The 18,236-nt window shown below is 42.5% G+C and overlaps 1 pseudogene; it reads left to right on the forward strand.

The window, feature by feature from the left end:
* Positions 1 to 1,757: 1,757 nt before the first annotated feature.
* Positions 1,758 to 16,533, forward strand: LOC108785372 (annotated as a pseudogene).
* Positions 16,534 to 18,236: the final 1,703 nt, after the last annotated feature.

Raw genomic sequence — 18,236 nt, forward strand, 5'->3', positions numbered from 1 at the left:
TGCAGGGCCAGGGGAGGATCACCCAGGCTTCCCTTCATCTATGACACTTCAGAGCCAAGAAGGAGCCTATAAGAGCTTTCCTTGGATTTGAGCCTGAAGTCTGACAGGGCGCTTTGCTGCTATGCCTAGCCCCAGGTGACGCAACCTGTGACTGTGCAGGGACATCCACATAATGGCAAAGAATGGGTGACTATGCTCACTCCTCAACCGTGTCTCAGGAGGAAGCAATGGCTGTTACCTGGGCTGGAGTTAAAACAGATGTGCATTTTTCATCTCCATTACAAGGGGTATGATGGGGTTATTATTGTACACCAATCGAATAACATTGTTTTAATACTTCCAGGTCAGCTCACAGGAAGTGACAAGGAAACTGCGCTTCTGGCAGAATCAACAGATATTTTCTGTACTTGCTAAAAAGTTCTGAGCCTGAAATGTGTGCAACTAATGCAGCCGCCACATTTAAGGACTGGAAGGCTGAACTGCAAGAAACCTATTTGGTGCCAGATAGGTCAGACAGACATTCTCTCCCTTGTCAGATGTGACTTGGCCCCCATGACACGTTTCAACCAATGGGCCTCTTATAATTAAGCCCATTGGGTGTAACATATCAGTGAGCAGTGTCAAGTCTGACAAGGGAGTGAATGTCTGTCTGACCTATCTGGCACCAATAAAGCTTGTAGTTCAGAAAAAAAACAAAGTAGACTGCAACGTTTGTGTTTGTATAAGAAAACATGGAGGCCGCCATTGCTGACCTCTCATCTCAATCAGTTGGTGTTTGCCTCCATTTTCCAATGTGAGTTTAGTTATAAGCATGGCCACCTCTCTATATACATTGCCCCCCCTCCACCTCTCTATATACATTGCCCCCCCTCCACCTCTCTATATACATTGCCCCCCCTCCACCTCTCTATATACATTGCCCCCCCTCCACCTAGCCACTGGGAGAAACATAATTGGATCAGGTTCTATAAAACAGTGACTGGGAGGCAGAAACATATTTTATCAAAGCTAAGCAGACTGGTGTGAGCCTGTGTAGTGTGATGGTCCAATTTCCTCAGAAGGCTTCAAGGATCGTGTCAACTGAGCCTTTATAGCAACATCTAAAGCCACAAAAGAAACAAAAGAATGTCTTCTCCCTGTAATATTGTAGTTCCTACATAGTTATCGGATCATTTCAATATTTCAATGATATGAAAATTTAAACAGGGTGTAGACATCTCTTAATGTTTTTGGGAATTAATTGAAAAGGAAATGATAGGGAAGACTAGAACTTTCTGTTCATTATAAATAGGTTGTAATATAATCAAACATGTTTTTTCTGATTTCATCTTTAGCAACATGCAGACATCAATCAGAAGTATGACAGTAACTTGGATTAAAAAAGAACAACGTTTTTTTGGTCTGCTGTAAGCAAAAGCTTTTGGCTAAAATCAGAAATTCCATCTGAGTCTGAAGAGAAATGATGTAGAACCGATGTGTGTGGCTAGCAATGCTCTATAATTGCAGCTACTACAAGAAAATCTGAATGTAAAGCAGAAGAATGAGTTCTGCAAAGCTGACAATGAAAAGAGGAAGTCAAGTATCACGTTCTAGTATTTTGTACAATTGCACTGTCTAAGCCTGCCTATCTCTGCAGGCGTATGCTGTGGAGGTTCACACCCCGAAGCCTGCTCCACGCAAGTCACTTGCATCTCCTACTGCTCATAAATTGACATCGAGTTTTTCCAGCAGAAGCTGTGGGATTTCAATCTGCTTCAACCACCCGGCATTAATTCTGCTCGTCAAGACACAAAGTTGGTGAATTAACTCCAATCCTTGGCACAGAACCTTCATTTCCAGAGCAATTCACTCAGGGATCCAAGTGTTTCCTCCAAGATGCATGACCAAGTGGCTCAGCTGGCTTTTATCACAGTGGTAGCAGTGCTGGAACAAGGTAATAATAATATCTATTCCTAAATGACATAATATAGTCTTTTTCTACCACCTATACAGGTACTGCTGTCCTTACCCCCAAATATTAGGTCACCCGACTTTTTTTTTTTAAGCCAAATTTAAAAGTCAACCAGGACATCTAGCAGGGAGTGTCAACTGATATATCGTCAACTGGACGAAACTCCTAGACATACAGAGACCCTTATTTTTATGTGTAATATACTTGGAACATAACTGTCAGCAATCCGTAAGCCAGGAACAGACTTTGAAGGCTGTTCCATGTGCATGGTCCAACTACCTCATGACATCAATTCTAGAGATTGCTTCAAAGCACACACAAAGCGCACAAAGCAGATCTGCCAAGCTGACAAAGTGAACAAATATAAAGGGAATCTGTCAGGATATATTTATGGCAGATGCAGTTACTGACTTGTTTATGAAGGTGCAGATCCTGGAGTCATCATCCCAATCCTTCACCACTTAGCTATCAACAGCAATCCTGGTCTACAACACTATCTTGAATACTACTTAATCACAGACTAACCTCTTCCTATGCTGGGAAGCTCTGCGCTGATGTCCTATAGATATGGTGCCAAAATGACACAATATAGTTCTCTCAGCATAGAGCTATAACATGATGGCATAGGCATCATATAAATCATCATAGAATAGGTGCACACTGTTCCATATCAAGTCTATATAGAGAAGATTTACCTTAATGAAGTCACATGGACAGGTGCTACAAGTGCCCTGATGTCTCTATGAGGTATCCAATACGCTGGTCCTCAGGGAGTCCTCTCCCCTCCCAATGTGTCACGCCATAGTCACTATCCAGGCTCCTGCAGAAGTATAACAGTAAAACACATTGAACAGAGTCATCTGTTAATTCACCAGAGGTCACACCTAATCTAAATAAGAAGAAAAATAAGGAGAGTCAGTTACTTATTTATATGCTATGATGAAAATGACAATTCTTTTTATATTATGTGACACATAATTAACAAAACTGGATGTGACATTGATTCTATTTCCATTTTATATGTCTGTTCCAATTATAATTATTAGATCTAAATAACTGATATATCTTTGAATATGACAATTATGTGTATTTAGTCTGTGGCACCATAACAAAAACCCTTTATCTTTTTGGTGTGTAATGTTGTATCTATAGGTTTTATGCAGCAGCTGTTACTGGCCACCACTAGAGTGCGCTGTTAGAAGATACAAGAACCAGCTCTGTACTGGGCTGAATGAGAAGCCTCTCTGCTGTCTCCAACAGTGCCTTTCAAAGGCGGCAGGATGCAGCTGCTGCACTATGCGAACTGCATGTATACCCAAGCTGCGGAGTGAATTCTGCTTTCTTATTCAGTTAAGCAGGCTGCAGAGACGAGTAACAATAAAGCATGTGTACCAAAATTGCAATCAACTTTTAGCTTACTCATTTTCCTTAAAGGAGAACTATGAGGTGAGTGCTTTTCACTCACCTCATAGTTCTAGCCGACCTGTGACAATGAGGCTGTCACAGGTCGGCTCAGTAGATCGGGAGGAGAGCGAACACATACCAGCGTTCGCTCACCTCTCGATCCTGTCACGGCTCTCTGCCGTGACAGGGGAGGGGCTGGATTCCCCCCCTCCCCACTCCGATCCGCCAGCGCTGAGTGGTGGATCGGATGGGGGAGGGGGCGGGTACAGCTGGCTCTGTCTCTAGATAGGTAGAGCCAGCTGTCAGTCACGCAGCTGGGCGGATCCCGACACAATTGTCGGGATCCACTTCAGCTGCGGCGTCTCAGTATACCGCGATCACGGACACTCAACCCTTTACAAATATAGGTCTTCTCAAAGATTGCAGCAATAACTTCCTTGTTCCTTTAGAACAAAAAATGTTTACATCTATTAATATAGTATGTTACTTTTACTATTCCTCTGTACTTATGACATCTGGACTCTTACAGCATACTTCTCCATGCAAGTCATATGGGCACGCCGAAAATACAAGATCTCTCCTCCAAATACATCGGGTCATCCAACGTTTGAACGGATTTTTCGAGCACAGTGAGTTAACATTGGTTTGGATTTATTTTATATGGGCATTAGCTGCAAGTGTTTTCAAAATATGCAGATACATTATCTTAGTACTTATCATATGTTAGCCCGCCCCCATCATGTTGCATGAAAGATTTGTTTTTGTTTTTTGTAACACTGTCCACTAAGATCTGTTATGTAAAGTCCAATGAGCTTTTAATGAGATGATCTGGGAAAAGATTTATACAACAAACTCTGCTGAGAATTTAACAATAGTACAAGATTTATGAGGCAATAAGAGACATTATCCATAAAAAAAGGCATTTACCCCATAACCTCTAAGTGGCTTGAGACCCAGCCTGTTTGCATACCACCAAGCAGCACACATTTCACAATAGCCCAAAGTACTACACTGGGCCCTTTCTCCCAATGGGTCCACGTGGAAGCTCTCTCATGGTCCCTGCTGTCAATAACTCACTGATAGGTACACTGAGGCCTCCTATCTAGTGCCCTACATTATCTTATTCTCTCTTCATATGGGACAAACAGGAAGGCAAACATGCATTAAGCTTTCTGCATACACCACGAGCACCTATATTGAGTAACCCAGAATTTTAACCTGCCCACAGACCAGTACTGTACCAATGGTGGACAAATAAACCTCCAATTAAACTTCTATGATCTAATCTGACATCATCTGTAGAGGATGGATCCCCTCTATTTTTAATTTACAATACACCCAGTGGCATAACAATAGCCATAGCAGCCCACGTGGCTGCTATGGGGCCTGAGGTGGGAGGGGGCCCTATTAGTGGGGCTGATTAGGAAAACTAAGCTGTGAGGTTTCCAGTATAGAAGGGCTAAACGTCAGAGCTCAGGATCCTCTAGTCACAGATCCCCCTCTCTGCAGTAAGAAGTATTTGCTTATTTATCTTAGTAGTATAGATGTTTTCCCCTCTAAACTTCTGCTACAGACTGTATTAACCCTGTGTCTAATGCAGTCACAAATTCCAGAGTGTCACTACTGTTAAAGCATTACAAGAGGGCTGAGGTTTGTGGTTCTGCAAAATAGTTTAATGAAACTGGAATTCAAAGAAGTTTATATTAGGCTTGGAGTAAGTGTACAAAAACATTAATCATTTATAAAATAATAATTATCGTTATTATTATTAGCGGCCTCAAAGTTTTGCTGTGGGGCTCCATGATTTGTAGTTACGCTCCTCACCACACCTATTAAAAACCTTCTCTATATGCTACAAAGAGAACAAGACTGTGAAAAAGCTCTGGAAATTCAGGACTGGCATGCAATTGTGGACATCCATGGAGAAGACCTTATGACTTAATATATTTAGTAACTCATCTGGTTAATCTACCAAAATCACCAAAAGAGCCTTGTTTTTTAAATAAAGACGTGAGACCAGAGGCGTAACTAGAAACCTCTGGGCCCCGGTGCAAGAAACCATGAGGGGCCCCCCAACCCCCCACCACCATGGGAAGGAGCTGCGGAGAGTTAGCCTGCTGGAAGCTGAGGTGGTTAATGGACCCCTCTTCCTCCTGTCTGGGCACCCCCAAGTGATGGAACTACCAGAGTCCCAGCTGCAACTGGGCCCTGGCGTTCCATCACTTGGGGGGGCCCATTAACCACGAAGGTGCAGACAGCTCACAGCACGCAGACACTCTGCAGCTCTTTCCCATGGTGGGTAATATGGGGGTGTGGGCGGTCTCACCAGGGCTGCGGGCGTGCTCACCAGGGATATGGGCAGTCTCATCAGGCAGTCTGCCTGGTCTTACCAGGGCTGGTTTCAGGTCATAGAGTGCAGGGTTAGGGCTGCTGACTGCTCGCCAAAACTCCATGTCCGGGTCGATCTTGTCTCTCCCCCTCTGCATGACACCGCTCCTAGACCCCTCCCTCCTCCTTCCCAGGGCCCTCAGGTGCAGAGCTGGCCCTGGCAGGGCCGGGAGGCAACCGGCAGCTGATTCTGTGATGCCCGGTCCACACTTCTTCCTCTCTGGGCCTCCTCCCCACAGACTGAACACCAGGGCCCAGTCACGATTGTGACTGCTGCGACCCTGGTAGTTCCGCCAGTGCATTGGACACATGAATTCGCTACACTTTGACAGACCACTGAGACTTGGGAAGAACAACCTTTTTCTCTTTTCCTCTCTTCCTCCATCTCTTCTGTTTTCTACACTCCCTACGGTTGACTGCAGCTCGATTACAGAGTAGGTCTGGCCCTCCTGTCCTGTTCTTTTTCTTTTTTTATGGAATGATATACCTAAACAAAGTTGGTAATCGTTATCATTGATAGTATGCTAAAAATACCCTTACATTGTATGTACACACATTTGTTGAATAAAAAAAAACCCACCGCAAAATAAGATCAGTATGTGGTTGGAGGAAATGTGCCTTTAGTGAAATATTGTTGTATATGGTGGCAGTTGTGTTCCTATGGTTTGTACTTCTCTTTTTTACAAAACAGTCAGAAGATTAAATTAAAAAAATAGTTTAGGCAGCATTAGGGAAGGAAGTATTAAGCAGCATTGCACAGAAATGGTTAATGAGCACCTGGCATGAGCCTAATGCAGTAACTGTAAAGGTGGCCATACACTGTACAACCATTGCAAGACCTTAGTCTTGCGATGGTTGTAAAGTGATTTAAAAAACGTACGATCTGCCCATCTTGGACAGGCAGATCGTACTCTCGATCATCGCAAGCCCGCCCCACTGAGGGGCGGGCTTCCGATGACCGCAATGCTGAACGGGCAGCGTGCGCACACCGGCCCGTTCGGCATTTGTCTCCCGAGCACTGTTCAAACCAGCCGAAAGTCGTACGATTCTCGGCTGGTTTTCTAGCGTGCTTCTTAGACAAAAGACGTGCGACCGTACAGTAGAAACGGTCGCACGTCTTCGTTCACACTGTTCGATTCTCGTACGATCGCGGGATTTCCCGCGATTCTCGTACGAGAATCGAGCAGTGTATGGGCACCTTTAGCTGTGACTAATGCCTTGTGCAGTCTGTCCAAATCATAAAGCTGATGGCAGTCTTCTCCACCGGCGAAAACTGCGAAAGAAATACGGGTCACATATGAACAATGAATTATATGGTCTGAGTGTAAGTAATCGGCACTTTTTTTGTGGAAAAAGATACCTTCAACAGTATGTCTTTTGACAGATTCTCATCTTGTTTGCTCGGAATTATTAAAACTGTAATTACATGCTGTTTAGCAAATACAGTATACTACCTGGGGTCTCATCATGGGAGGACCAGCCCATTCTCCTAAAGTGTTAACCCCTTCATGACTGAGCTAGTTTTTAGTTTCTGTTCATAAATGACTGACACACTTTTGACATTTTTGCTGTGTGATTCTTCCACGTCAGTAATATACTTTCTTACAAAGTGCACCCACACATATTATATATTGTTTTTTAGAGGACAGATAGGGCTACATATTTATATCACATATGTGTGTCTAACGCCTCACTTAGGACAAATAAAATATAAAAAAAGAGGAAAAAACGTTTAAAAAAAACACTTTTACCAGTTTTGATTTGTAGTATTTTTTTACAAAACCAGCACAGCTAAAAAAAAAAATGCAATAAATAAATTCATTTGTCCTTTATTTTATTTTTCTTTACACTTTACTATTTTTTTTTTTTTACACTTTTCACTATTTTTTAAAAACTTTGATTTTATTTATTTAATTATATCAAGCAGTCATTGTGAATTAATCTCACTGTTACTGCTTGATAAATTAATACATTTTTGGTTATTAGGCTGTTTCAAACTTCAGAACAGCCAATAATAAGTTAGTGACACTGATCCTGCAGCAGTTCAGGATTCAGCTGTCACTAAAGGTTTTCTGATCGTTCCAACAACGATCAGAAAACTGAAACATTTTTCTTTCAGGAATAGACACATTATGTATCTATTCCTGAAAGTGAAAGAAAAAAAAAAGCCAGTATACCATCGAGAGAGATATCTCTAGATCTATAAGCGCTGTCAGAATGCCGGCTTTTGCCGACATGCTTGCCCGCTCTGCTTTGACTCTCACACCCAATATTAAGGTATCAGGTGTCTGAAAAAGGTTAACCCTTTCAATAATGAATGCCGCTATACTGAGGCATCCATTAATGAATGGTAACCGCTGATTCTCAGCGGTTATCAACCCACTAATGCAGCAAATGACTCGTCACGTACAGTGTACGTGACGAGTCATTTGGTCCCTTTGTGGTGGGACGTACAGTGTAGTCTCCCGTCACGAAGGGGTTAAACTGAAATAATTGTGCGTCCCATAGCAATTTAATGTGAAGGACACCAATGGTACAAGTACAAGTCTATTCATGTATCTAAATAGCCAAAAGCATGCAACCTGTTTTGAGGGTTCTGAATGGCCCCCTCATCAGGGCTTAAACCTTGTCAATTCAAAGTGCAAGGATTGTTCCAGCAGCTGGAGTGATCCTAGCATTCGAAATTGTGTGAATTCTGCAATCATTTAGTGTCCAGGTACCTACTCTGTTTGCAATATTTTAAGCCCTGATCTAGGGAGCTATTCAAAAGCACCCAATGGTGATAGCTTGCTTTGGATATTTTTATCATTACATAAATATAGATCATACCATCAGTCAAGCACCCTCTGTTCTTTACACTATGGGGGTCTATTTATAAATGTTTTCACCCAAGATTTATAAAATGTTTACCCAAGAATCACACATTTTTAGTTGAATCTCACTTGATAAAATATGTGAATCTTGGGCGAAAACATTGATATACACCCATACACATATATATATGTATATTTGTTGGAAACACACCTAGTGGCCCCCTAATCTGAGAGCGCATATGGCAGTTACTGAACACCAATATCTGATTGTTAAAGACTCCCACGATTGTCATAGTAAACCGACAGATGAACTGATACCGATACCAGTATCGTTATCAGTGCCGATACTGAGTATTTGGGTGAGCACTCCTACTCGCCCAAATGCTCCAAATGCCAATCCCAATACCAGAACTTTCCAATATCAGGAAGCCAGGCGGCGAGTCATTGCACGCTGCCAGTCTCTATGCTCCCTCCTCACCAGGGAGCTGGCTTTCAGGCCAATCAGGGAGCTGGCTTTCAGGCCAATCAGGAAGCCGAGGGGCGGGTAATAACTTGTCTCCCGGCTTCCTGATAGGTCAGAAGGCTGGCCAATCAGGAAGCCAGGTGCCGAGTCATTACCCGCCCCCCCGGCTTCCTTAATGGCACTTCCGGTATATGTATTTGGTATCAGCAAGTACCAAAAAAAAATATCGGTACCGTACTGGATACCGAAAAAACTATTTCTATTCTACCCAGAAACATAAATGGCTTCATTTGAAAGGTCCCTGTGACATTGTTTAGAGCTATTTAAAAGTGAAGCCTAGGGATGCACGGATACCAGGTATTGGTATCCGTGCTGATACTGGGCATTTTCAGGAGTACTTGTACTCCTGAAAATGCCCCAATATCAGAAACCGATACAGTTGCTTTAATTTTTCAAACTGATTCAGCTGCCTGAGGTCCTGCACTTGCTGGGGACCTAGCAGCAGCCTTCTTGGGAACCATGTGGTGCCTGTTTATACCGTTTCTAAGACCCTCCACCCGAGACATCAGGCCGGCACCCCAGAACAGAGCAGCAGCATAGAGTATGTAGCAAATTCATATACTATAATTCTTCATTGCTGTATAATGTACTGATAAGATTTGTAGTCTATAGCTGATGGTATTCTTCGCTGATGGTATTCTTCATTGCTCTATAATGTATTGCTGGCATTTATAGTCCTCTATAGCTGATGGTATTCTGCAATGCTGTATAATGTTTTGCTGGGATTTGTAGTCTATATCTGATGGTATTCTGCATTGCTCTATAATGTATTGCAGGCATTTATAGTCCTCTATAGCTGATGGTATACTGCATTGCTCTATAATGTATTGCAGGCATTTATAGTCCTCTGTAGCTGATGGTATTCTGCAATGCTGTATAATGTTTTGCTGGGATTTGTAGTCCTCTATCGCCAGTGCCATTCTGCATCACTGTATAATGTATTGCTGAGATTTGTAGTCTTCTATAGTTAGTGGTATTCTGCATTGCTGTATAATGTACTGCTGGGATTTGTAGTCTATATCTGATGGTATTCTGCATTGCTCTATAATGTATTCCTGGGATTTATAGTCCTCTATAGCTGATTGTATTCTGCATTTCTCTATAATGTATTGTATGTATGGGCCTGTAAGACTATATAAATGTATCTAAACTTTATCATAATTGCCTCTGCATTCGATTATCACTGGTTTTAGTAATAACTTAATTCCTAGATCTGAAAGTAGAAGTCTAGGAAATGGCCTGGAGGGCCGGATTCGGCCACTGGGCCTTGAGTTTGACACATGTGTTCTACAGCTTGGAGTCAGTGGCAGAACTACCAGGAGCGCAGCTTTAGCAACTGGGATCGGGCCCTGGCGCTCCACCACTGTCCTAAAATCATTAGTCTGTATTGTTTTAGGAAAACTGTCACATGACACTAAAAAAAAGGCATCCATAATTGGTATGGACGAGTACTTGAGGGAAAGTATCGGTGCTTGTACTCCCTCTGGAAAACTAGGGGAGGAAAATGTCCCAGGGTGCTTAAAAACAATGTGGGCTACAAAACAATTTACACTGTTGCGTGTTAATGTTGAAACGCTCTAAAATACATCTGTCCAACTTCCACATAATAAAAATAGTGTCTGTTCCCATCTCTGCGCTGCAGTGTCGTGTGTTTGAAAAATACATGTCTGTTTTTTTTCTGTGATTTAGTGAATTAGTGCCAATGATATCCTACTGCACTTCTTACCAATATAACTCGAGTATAGGTGCTGAAGTGACAGAGGATGGCCAATCCAAGAAGATACAGAATGTCACCAGCACACTGGAATCAAGTGTGCAAAATCATCTTTATTGACACATATACATCTTGCCACAAAGGCAGCAATGTTTTGGGGCTACTTTGGGTCCCTTCATCAGGCACAATATGTTCATCAGGCTTGTCAGTGCACGACAAAACGCAGGGAATTGCACATTGACACATGAAAATCCAGCTGCCGGATGCTACAAAATAACACCTCTACACAAACACATAGATCTAAATGGCCCCCAAATCTCTAACTTATCTCTTCCTTCTCTAAGTCAGCAAAGGGAAATACAAAGATAACATGATGACGAGATCATTTCCCCTTACCATTAAAACCAACAAGTACATTTCTGCTGTAATTCATAGTTCCTCATCCTTCACCACAACTATAATGGATATTGATACAAATGGTATCTACTCAGTACAGTACAGCAGACAAAGCCCTCGTTGTTTTAAAGCTTGAAGCTCAATGCTCCAAATGCTCAACAACCCAAATCGCAGGCTTTTAAATATTGCCAGTTCACATATGAGCACTCAAGTGACTGAAGCTCGATGCCTGAACCTCAGAAAAGTACAGGAGATACGTTTGAAGCAGAATGGGCCAGTTTTGGTCCCGTAGACTTTGAGAGAAGTGCCTGAATGAGACTTTTTCAACCATCTCCTTCTCCTGGTAACTAGCTTTCTATTGGCTGAAACAGAAATGTTCAAGTCTCAAGTGTGAATGCAGCCTTAGGCCTCATTCGCACGGACATGCACAGCTGTACAGCGTGCACGCCCATGCAGAATTCTGCACCCAGGAACAGCTGCGTGCATGCCCGTGGATGCAGTCTGTGTGAATAAGGCCCTAAGCATGAACATAAAAGATTGATCCAGATTGATACTAGGTGCACACATATACATATAGCAAAGACCATGTGCAAATTGCAGTATCTAATGGTTAGTCAAAAATCATCCTTCTCTGACCGGTACAATACAGAAATACCGAGTAAGATTACTATCATACCGAGGTTCTTGTTTTAGCTACATGATTCAGCAGATGTTATCTGCCCATTAATACAACTTTTCTTGTTAACGACAGCTGAAAACTTCTGCTTAAACAGGAACTCCAGGAAATAACTAAATTAACCCTTGCAGTGGGGCAACCCCCGGACTGCAAGGGTTTACAGCTTGTTTTGGTCTCGGGGCCAGAATACAGAAGATATACTCACCTCATCCTCAATTCTGCCTGGCTGCTACACCGGTCCCCACAGCCACTTCTCCACCGGGCTCCAGTGGTCTAAGTCCTGCTGACATCGTCATGTCTAATGGAGATCCATTCACCTGTATTAGACATGAGGACGTCAAGGGACATACCACAGCCAGAGTGAAGGGACTCCAAGGATCATGTGACTATTTCTTCTGTGTTCCAGACAAAACAAGCAGTTAACCATTTTAGTGCAGAGGTAGCCTTACTGCAAGGGTTAATTTTGTTAATAGCTGGAGTTCCTCTTTAAACCTCCCAGCCGGCCGTTGTAAAAAAACGGCCGGCTCTCTAGATTTGAGCGGGCTTCTTTAGACGTATGCTCAGCCACGACCACTCGCACGCGCCGTCTGGCGCACGCGAGCGGCAAAGACCCAAAATTTAAAAACAGGCAGCGATGCCTGTTAACATACAAGCGATCCGCCAGCTATGGAGCCGTTTTCGTACGTAGGGGCACCCGACGTGTGTTTACGTTATGAAGCGCATGTTCGCAGGGGCCTTTACATTTTTTACATTATTTTTACATTTATTTCTTTTGATATTTTTTAAAACGGTTATTTTTACTTTAATTGCTATGACATCTAAAAGACCCCCAGTATCACCTTTACACTAGAAATAAGCTATTGAAGCAGATTGCACTTCCATAGCTTATAGCTGGGCTTCAGGAGCCCAACACTAACAGCTATGGGACCGGGAGGGATGCAATCTGCATCGCTCCCGCTCCCATAGTACAGGGAGGGGATCGGTGAAAAGAGGTTCGATGATCTCATCAGCTTCCTCCTGACACCCGAGAAGCCGGTCCTGGACCCGTAGGAGGGGCAGCGGAGCCCGGAAAACACGACAGGTGACCCAACAGTCAGCTTTACAAATGTAAACAGAGTACCAGTGGCTACTGTTTAAATGAGCCCGATGCCAGTGACGTATTATGCATGTCACTGGTCGCGATGGGGTTAATTTGTTTTACTTTTTTATCCACCTAACTATACTGTTATCACAACCAGGGCTATCTCTATAATGAGGCAGCCTGAGGTAGTTGCCTCAGGGGGGGTCTCATTGGGGGGGGCGGGTGCAAGCCATAGTGCCCCCCTCATATCTTAGCAACCTGTCACTGTTGCCTTGAGCTGAGCTGGATGCTCTGGCTAGCGTCTCGCAAAGCTTTGGCAACCGGTGAAGTCAGTGAGCAGCGCGGGACAGCAGACAGAGCAACTGACGGCATGGTCCAGCATTCACCGCCGCCCCTGCCACCCCCAACCCTCCCTTGCAAAAAGTGAACAAGTGACTATTGCCTTCCCTTCGTTGGGCCGCCTCGTGACTCCACGAGATGTTGAAAGGTGATGCGAGGAATCTGACACTGCACTGTTGCCCTTCTGTTGTCTTGTACCAGTCTTGCCACTCTCCGTTCTGCCCTAACATTGACTAGTCGCTGACGGCCACAATTCGCACGTTTAGACCCAGATTTTCAGCTGACAGTCCAGTCTTTAAACACTTTAACAACAGCTGCTCTTGAACATTTAATGAATTCTGCTGTTTTGCTGATACTCGCTCCATGGCTCAGAGCCCCAACAGTCACCCCACGTTCAAAGGCTGATAAATCGTGTTGTTTACCCATATCTTCAGAAAAAAATCACACTTAAAAAAGAAAAAAAATGTTTTAAGTCCCTGCCTCCCACATACACACGCATATATGCGTGGGGTGCGCCTACGTGCGAAAACACAGATTGCGCCTATTGTGCCGCACATGTTACATATCGCCGCAAACGTCGCAGTGAGAGCAATAATTTTAGAGCCATTAATCACTGATAACACTAAACTGATGAGCAGTAAAAGAGTTTTAATCGTCGCCTATGGGCGTTTTTTTGCGATTTTGCGGGCGCTTGCAATTTTAAGGCTTGACATGTTTGGTGTCTATTTACCCGACGTGACCCCGACTTTTATGTTTTACTAAAAATATGGGTAAGAATAAATGTTTTATAACAGAACGTAGGGAAACTTTTTCTTTTTTTTTTTACATTTACGGTACTTTTTTCATTATATAGTAACCCCCCCCCAGTGGTGATAATATACCTCCAAAAGAAAGCTCTATCTGTCCCCAAAAAATGTTAACATAAATTGCAAGGCTATAGTCCGGTCATGCTGACTGGTGAAATTTTTGACTGACTGGTGAGACACCATCAAATTTTTCAAGCCCTGTATATGTATATATATGTATATGTAGATATAGATATATATCTATATAGCTACACATACATACATACACTACTGAAGCCAAAGGATCAGCATAGGCAGCCTACAGATACAGTAGATTCCGGCGTAGGAGCGATCATTTGAGACTCAAGCACTCTTTTCCATTATAGTGTCTTTATTTATATTCCTACAGGCTGAACTGCACTGAATATTTCCCAGTCTTCCTCTCTGTTCTTTGGGTTGGAGGAATATAATATTTATATTGCAGAGAACAGCAGTGAGAACAAGATTTGCCATGCATTATGGTCACTGGATAGAGCTGAGGAGCATAGGAAATTCCTATGTTCCTTGATTCCATCTAGTGGTCATATTGCTCTGCAAATAAAAATAGTTGCTGATGCAAGAAATTCCTGTAAAAGAAGAGTGTAAATAGTAATTTTACCCCACTTCTCTGCGGGAATCGTCTCCCAAATTCTATGGGAAATGAACACTTCTGGGAGTGTTGAACTCCTGGATCCCCTGCAGGCTTACTGATTCCTCCCTCTGGCCTCAACATCACTGTATAACTTATAGGATAACACCCCTATTTAAACATATAGAGAATTATACATAGTATATGGGGCTTTGTCTGTACACTCACGAGCCTGTATTCATATTTCTAAAACCAGTATGTATTTGTATTACATAAAAACCACATTTACATGTTAAAAAAGTATTCATGTGCGAGGAGCACAACCTCCCAAATGAAACCATACAGTCTGCATAAATGCTTAATTTAATCCACATATAATTATGTTAAAATAACATAAGTATCAACATGGATGCATTCAAATGCTTCATAACTTTGAAGCTCTGTAGTGGATATAATCCTCAACGCATTTCACAAGAATCGCTACTTCAGGAGAAGGGAGTACATTGTAATACAAATACATATTGGTTTTTGAGATATGAATACAGGCTCGTGAGTGTACTACAAAAGCCCCACGTACTATGTATAATTCTCCACATAGCGGTAGAATGATCCATCACTGCAGTGAAAGGTCAACAGCTACAGAAGAGTAACACCTATAATACTACAGCATGTTGATTGTAAACTAATCTGATATTAGCATAGCAGAGAATGAGATCTCCCTTTTTCCAACTTTACCCAGGAATTGCAGCCATCTGTGGTTTCCTTTACCTCTACGCTCGGTATGAATATTTCAATGGCTATACAGCCTCTGCTCAGGGGAGGTATGTGGAGTTTGTACACTTTAAACTTTTTTTATTAGAAACATTTTAACATTCCATCACTTTTATCCTATTAGTATGGTGTAGCCAGGTTGGCTCTACCCAGCATTTAACCTCTAATGTCTATGGATAGCTGGAGAGGTCAGGACTGCAGAATATCTACGCCGGTGTGGTCTGCTTTGCTTTAGTCCTCTCCGTGGGGGTGGGCGCAACAACATGGAAGAGAGCACCCCCCTGAAATGATGGCAGATAGCAAAGAAGGTAATTCTGTTGCTATCTGCTGGGTTTTTTTAGTGTTCTGACTGCTGCTGCCGTCAGGAAAAAAAGAAACGGCATAGGAATAGCTAGATTGCTATCGGCTATTTCAATGTGCAATAGCCAATAGCAGATTAGCTATTGCACCCGCCCTCTGCTGCTGTCAGTCAGCAGAGGTGGACCTGATGGAGAACTTCAGGTCCCCCTCTGCTGATTGACAACAGCAGAGGGTGGGTGCAATAGCTAATCTGCTATTGCACATAGAAATACCAAATAGCAATCTAGCTATTAGTTCCTTTGCCGTTTGATTTTTTCTGACTGACGACAGACGGCGGTCCCCGATGTCAGAAAAAAACAAAACAGACAGCACAGAAAGGTTTACTCTTCGAGATCGAGCAGAGTAAACCTTTCCGGGAGAAAATGTTTCTCTCTCCCGGGTGTCCGGGAGCCGCTATCTAATAACATCCGGGTGAGTTGAGCTATCTGAGAACTAGTTGTTCTGTGTTGAGATTTATAGGGCGAATGGCTCTGAAAATTGTTTATAAATAGACCTATAGTGTTTCTAAACACAATTGTCCGATTGTTATCCAGTAGAAAATGTTAAACTTTGCTTCCTCTCCCTGCAGGCTTAGGCCGATGTACATCAGTTCAGCCTTCATCTGGATTCTCATTGGATTGTCTTCTCTCGGCCTAATCGAGTTTTTCTTAATAAGAAACTTTGGTATCAGCATCAAAGAGAGTCTTCTTTGGTGGATTTTATGAGCACACCTGTTTATTTGTTTTACTTTTTTACATTCATTTACTTTTAGCAGCCAGTCGTAAATGTTCTTTTCTTTGAGCTGAGTACTTGTAAAAAAAAGATATTACTGCTGTACTTGCTGTGAATGAAAAATTGGTTTTATTATGAGTTTTTGTGGTTGATGGCAGAAGAGTGTCTGCTCAGACATAGTTGATTCTGTATGCACCTGGAACACTTTGCCTTCCTCTGTGTTTAAAATCACAGCAGGAGAGTAGTGGTTTATTGAACACAGTGACGACTGCACCTCCCCGTACGCTAGGGAGCCTTTAATAGATGTTGAAGGAGGAAGAGTATCATAATTATTTCCTTCACATTCAAACAGATTAGCAGTTATATAAACAGCATATGTATCTGAAGGTACATTTAAAACCCATGAAAGCAAAATTAGGTTGCACACAAAAACAATTTGCTGAAATGATTGAGATTAGCATGTATACTCATATAGATAACATGGTTATTGATGGTAAAATGGTGCAATGGTAAAAACACCCGTCAGGTTATTTTTTTGCTGTCTGATCCTATTGAAAAGATTGCACTTCACTTCCTGTCCCAGAGAACCAACTGGAAGTGAGAGGAAATCTCATCAAAGTGAGGTGAAATCCCTACATACCTGTCTGTATTGGAAAAGTTACCTATACCCCCTTTTCCAGCAATTATAATCTAGATTAATAATAGTAGTCACCAGGGCAAATAAAGAAGTGAACCTCTATGGTGTGGATACCGACAGCAACATAAACCTTACCAAGGGTTTTAAAAGTTCCACACATTTCTGCTTTTAGATACACTTTAAACCTTGACCCAACTAAAATGTGACACTATCCCAAACACGTGACTCTTAAGCTGGCCATACACCTATAGATTTTCTATGGTCAGATGGAAAAAGTGCAAGATTCCTCCATCTAAGCTAAACTGTGTGGATGGAGGACTGGGCCAACTTCAGTATCTGGCTGTCAAAATACCTGAACAATCTGATTGGATGCAGGCACTGTTCAGGTGTTTTGAGAGCCAGCGAGGCCGACTAGCAAGATACTGAACTTGGCCCAGTGGGAGATTCCTCCATCCACACAGTGTAGTGTAGATGGGGGAAACTGTTGCACTTTTTCCATCTGACCATAGAAAATCTGCAGATAATCTATAGGTGTATGGCCAGGCTTTACCCTTAGCCTTACGTTAAACCTGAATGTAACCATTAAAGTGACACTAAACTCAGTAGTTAAATCTTAAAAATACATTCAAACACCTTAACTTTTAGCAAAAATGTTATCTTATTTGTGTATCACTTGGCTGTCCTTGGTGCCGACAGTGTCCTTCCTTCTGAAGGATGGCTACTTTTCTTACCCATGGTCTCTGTTTGTTTAAAAGTAGCCATCGCTTCAAGCTCACCCCGGTGATGGACTAAAATCTCAATACAAATGAGTAAACTAAATGTGAGATTGTAGTCCATCACAGGATTAAGCTTGGAACGTTGGCTACTTTACAACACACACAAGGACCATGGGGACCAAAAGTAGTCACCCTCCAGAAGGAAGGACAGTGTCAGCATGAATTCAGAGATGATATGAGGCTCTACAGCCAATTGAGTGATACACAAATTACATTTTTGTTACTAGTTAAATCTTAGAATTGCATTCAAGAACCCTAACTCCTGAGTTTAGTGTCACTTTAA

Source organism: Nanorana parkeri, unplaced genomic scaffold (assembly GCF_000935625.1).
Source record: "Nanorana parkeri isolate BGI_ZX_2015 unplaced genomic scaffold, ASM93562v1 scaffold158, whole genome shotgun sequence".
NCBI classification, from domain to species: Eukaryota; Metazoa; Chordata; class Amphibia; order Anura; family Dicroglossidae; genus Nanorana; species Nanorana parkeri.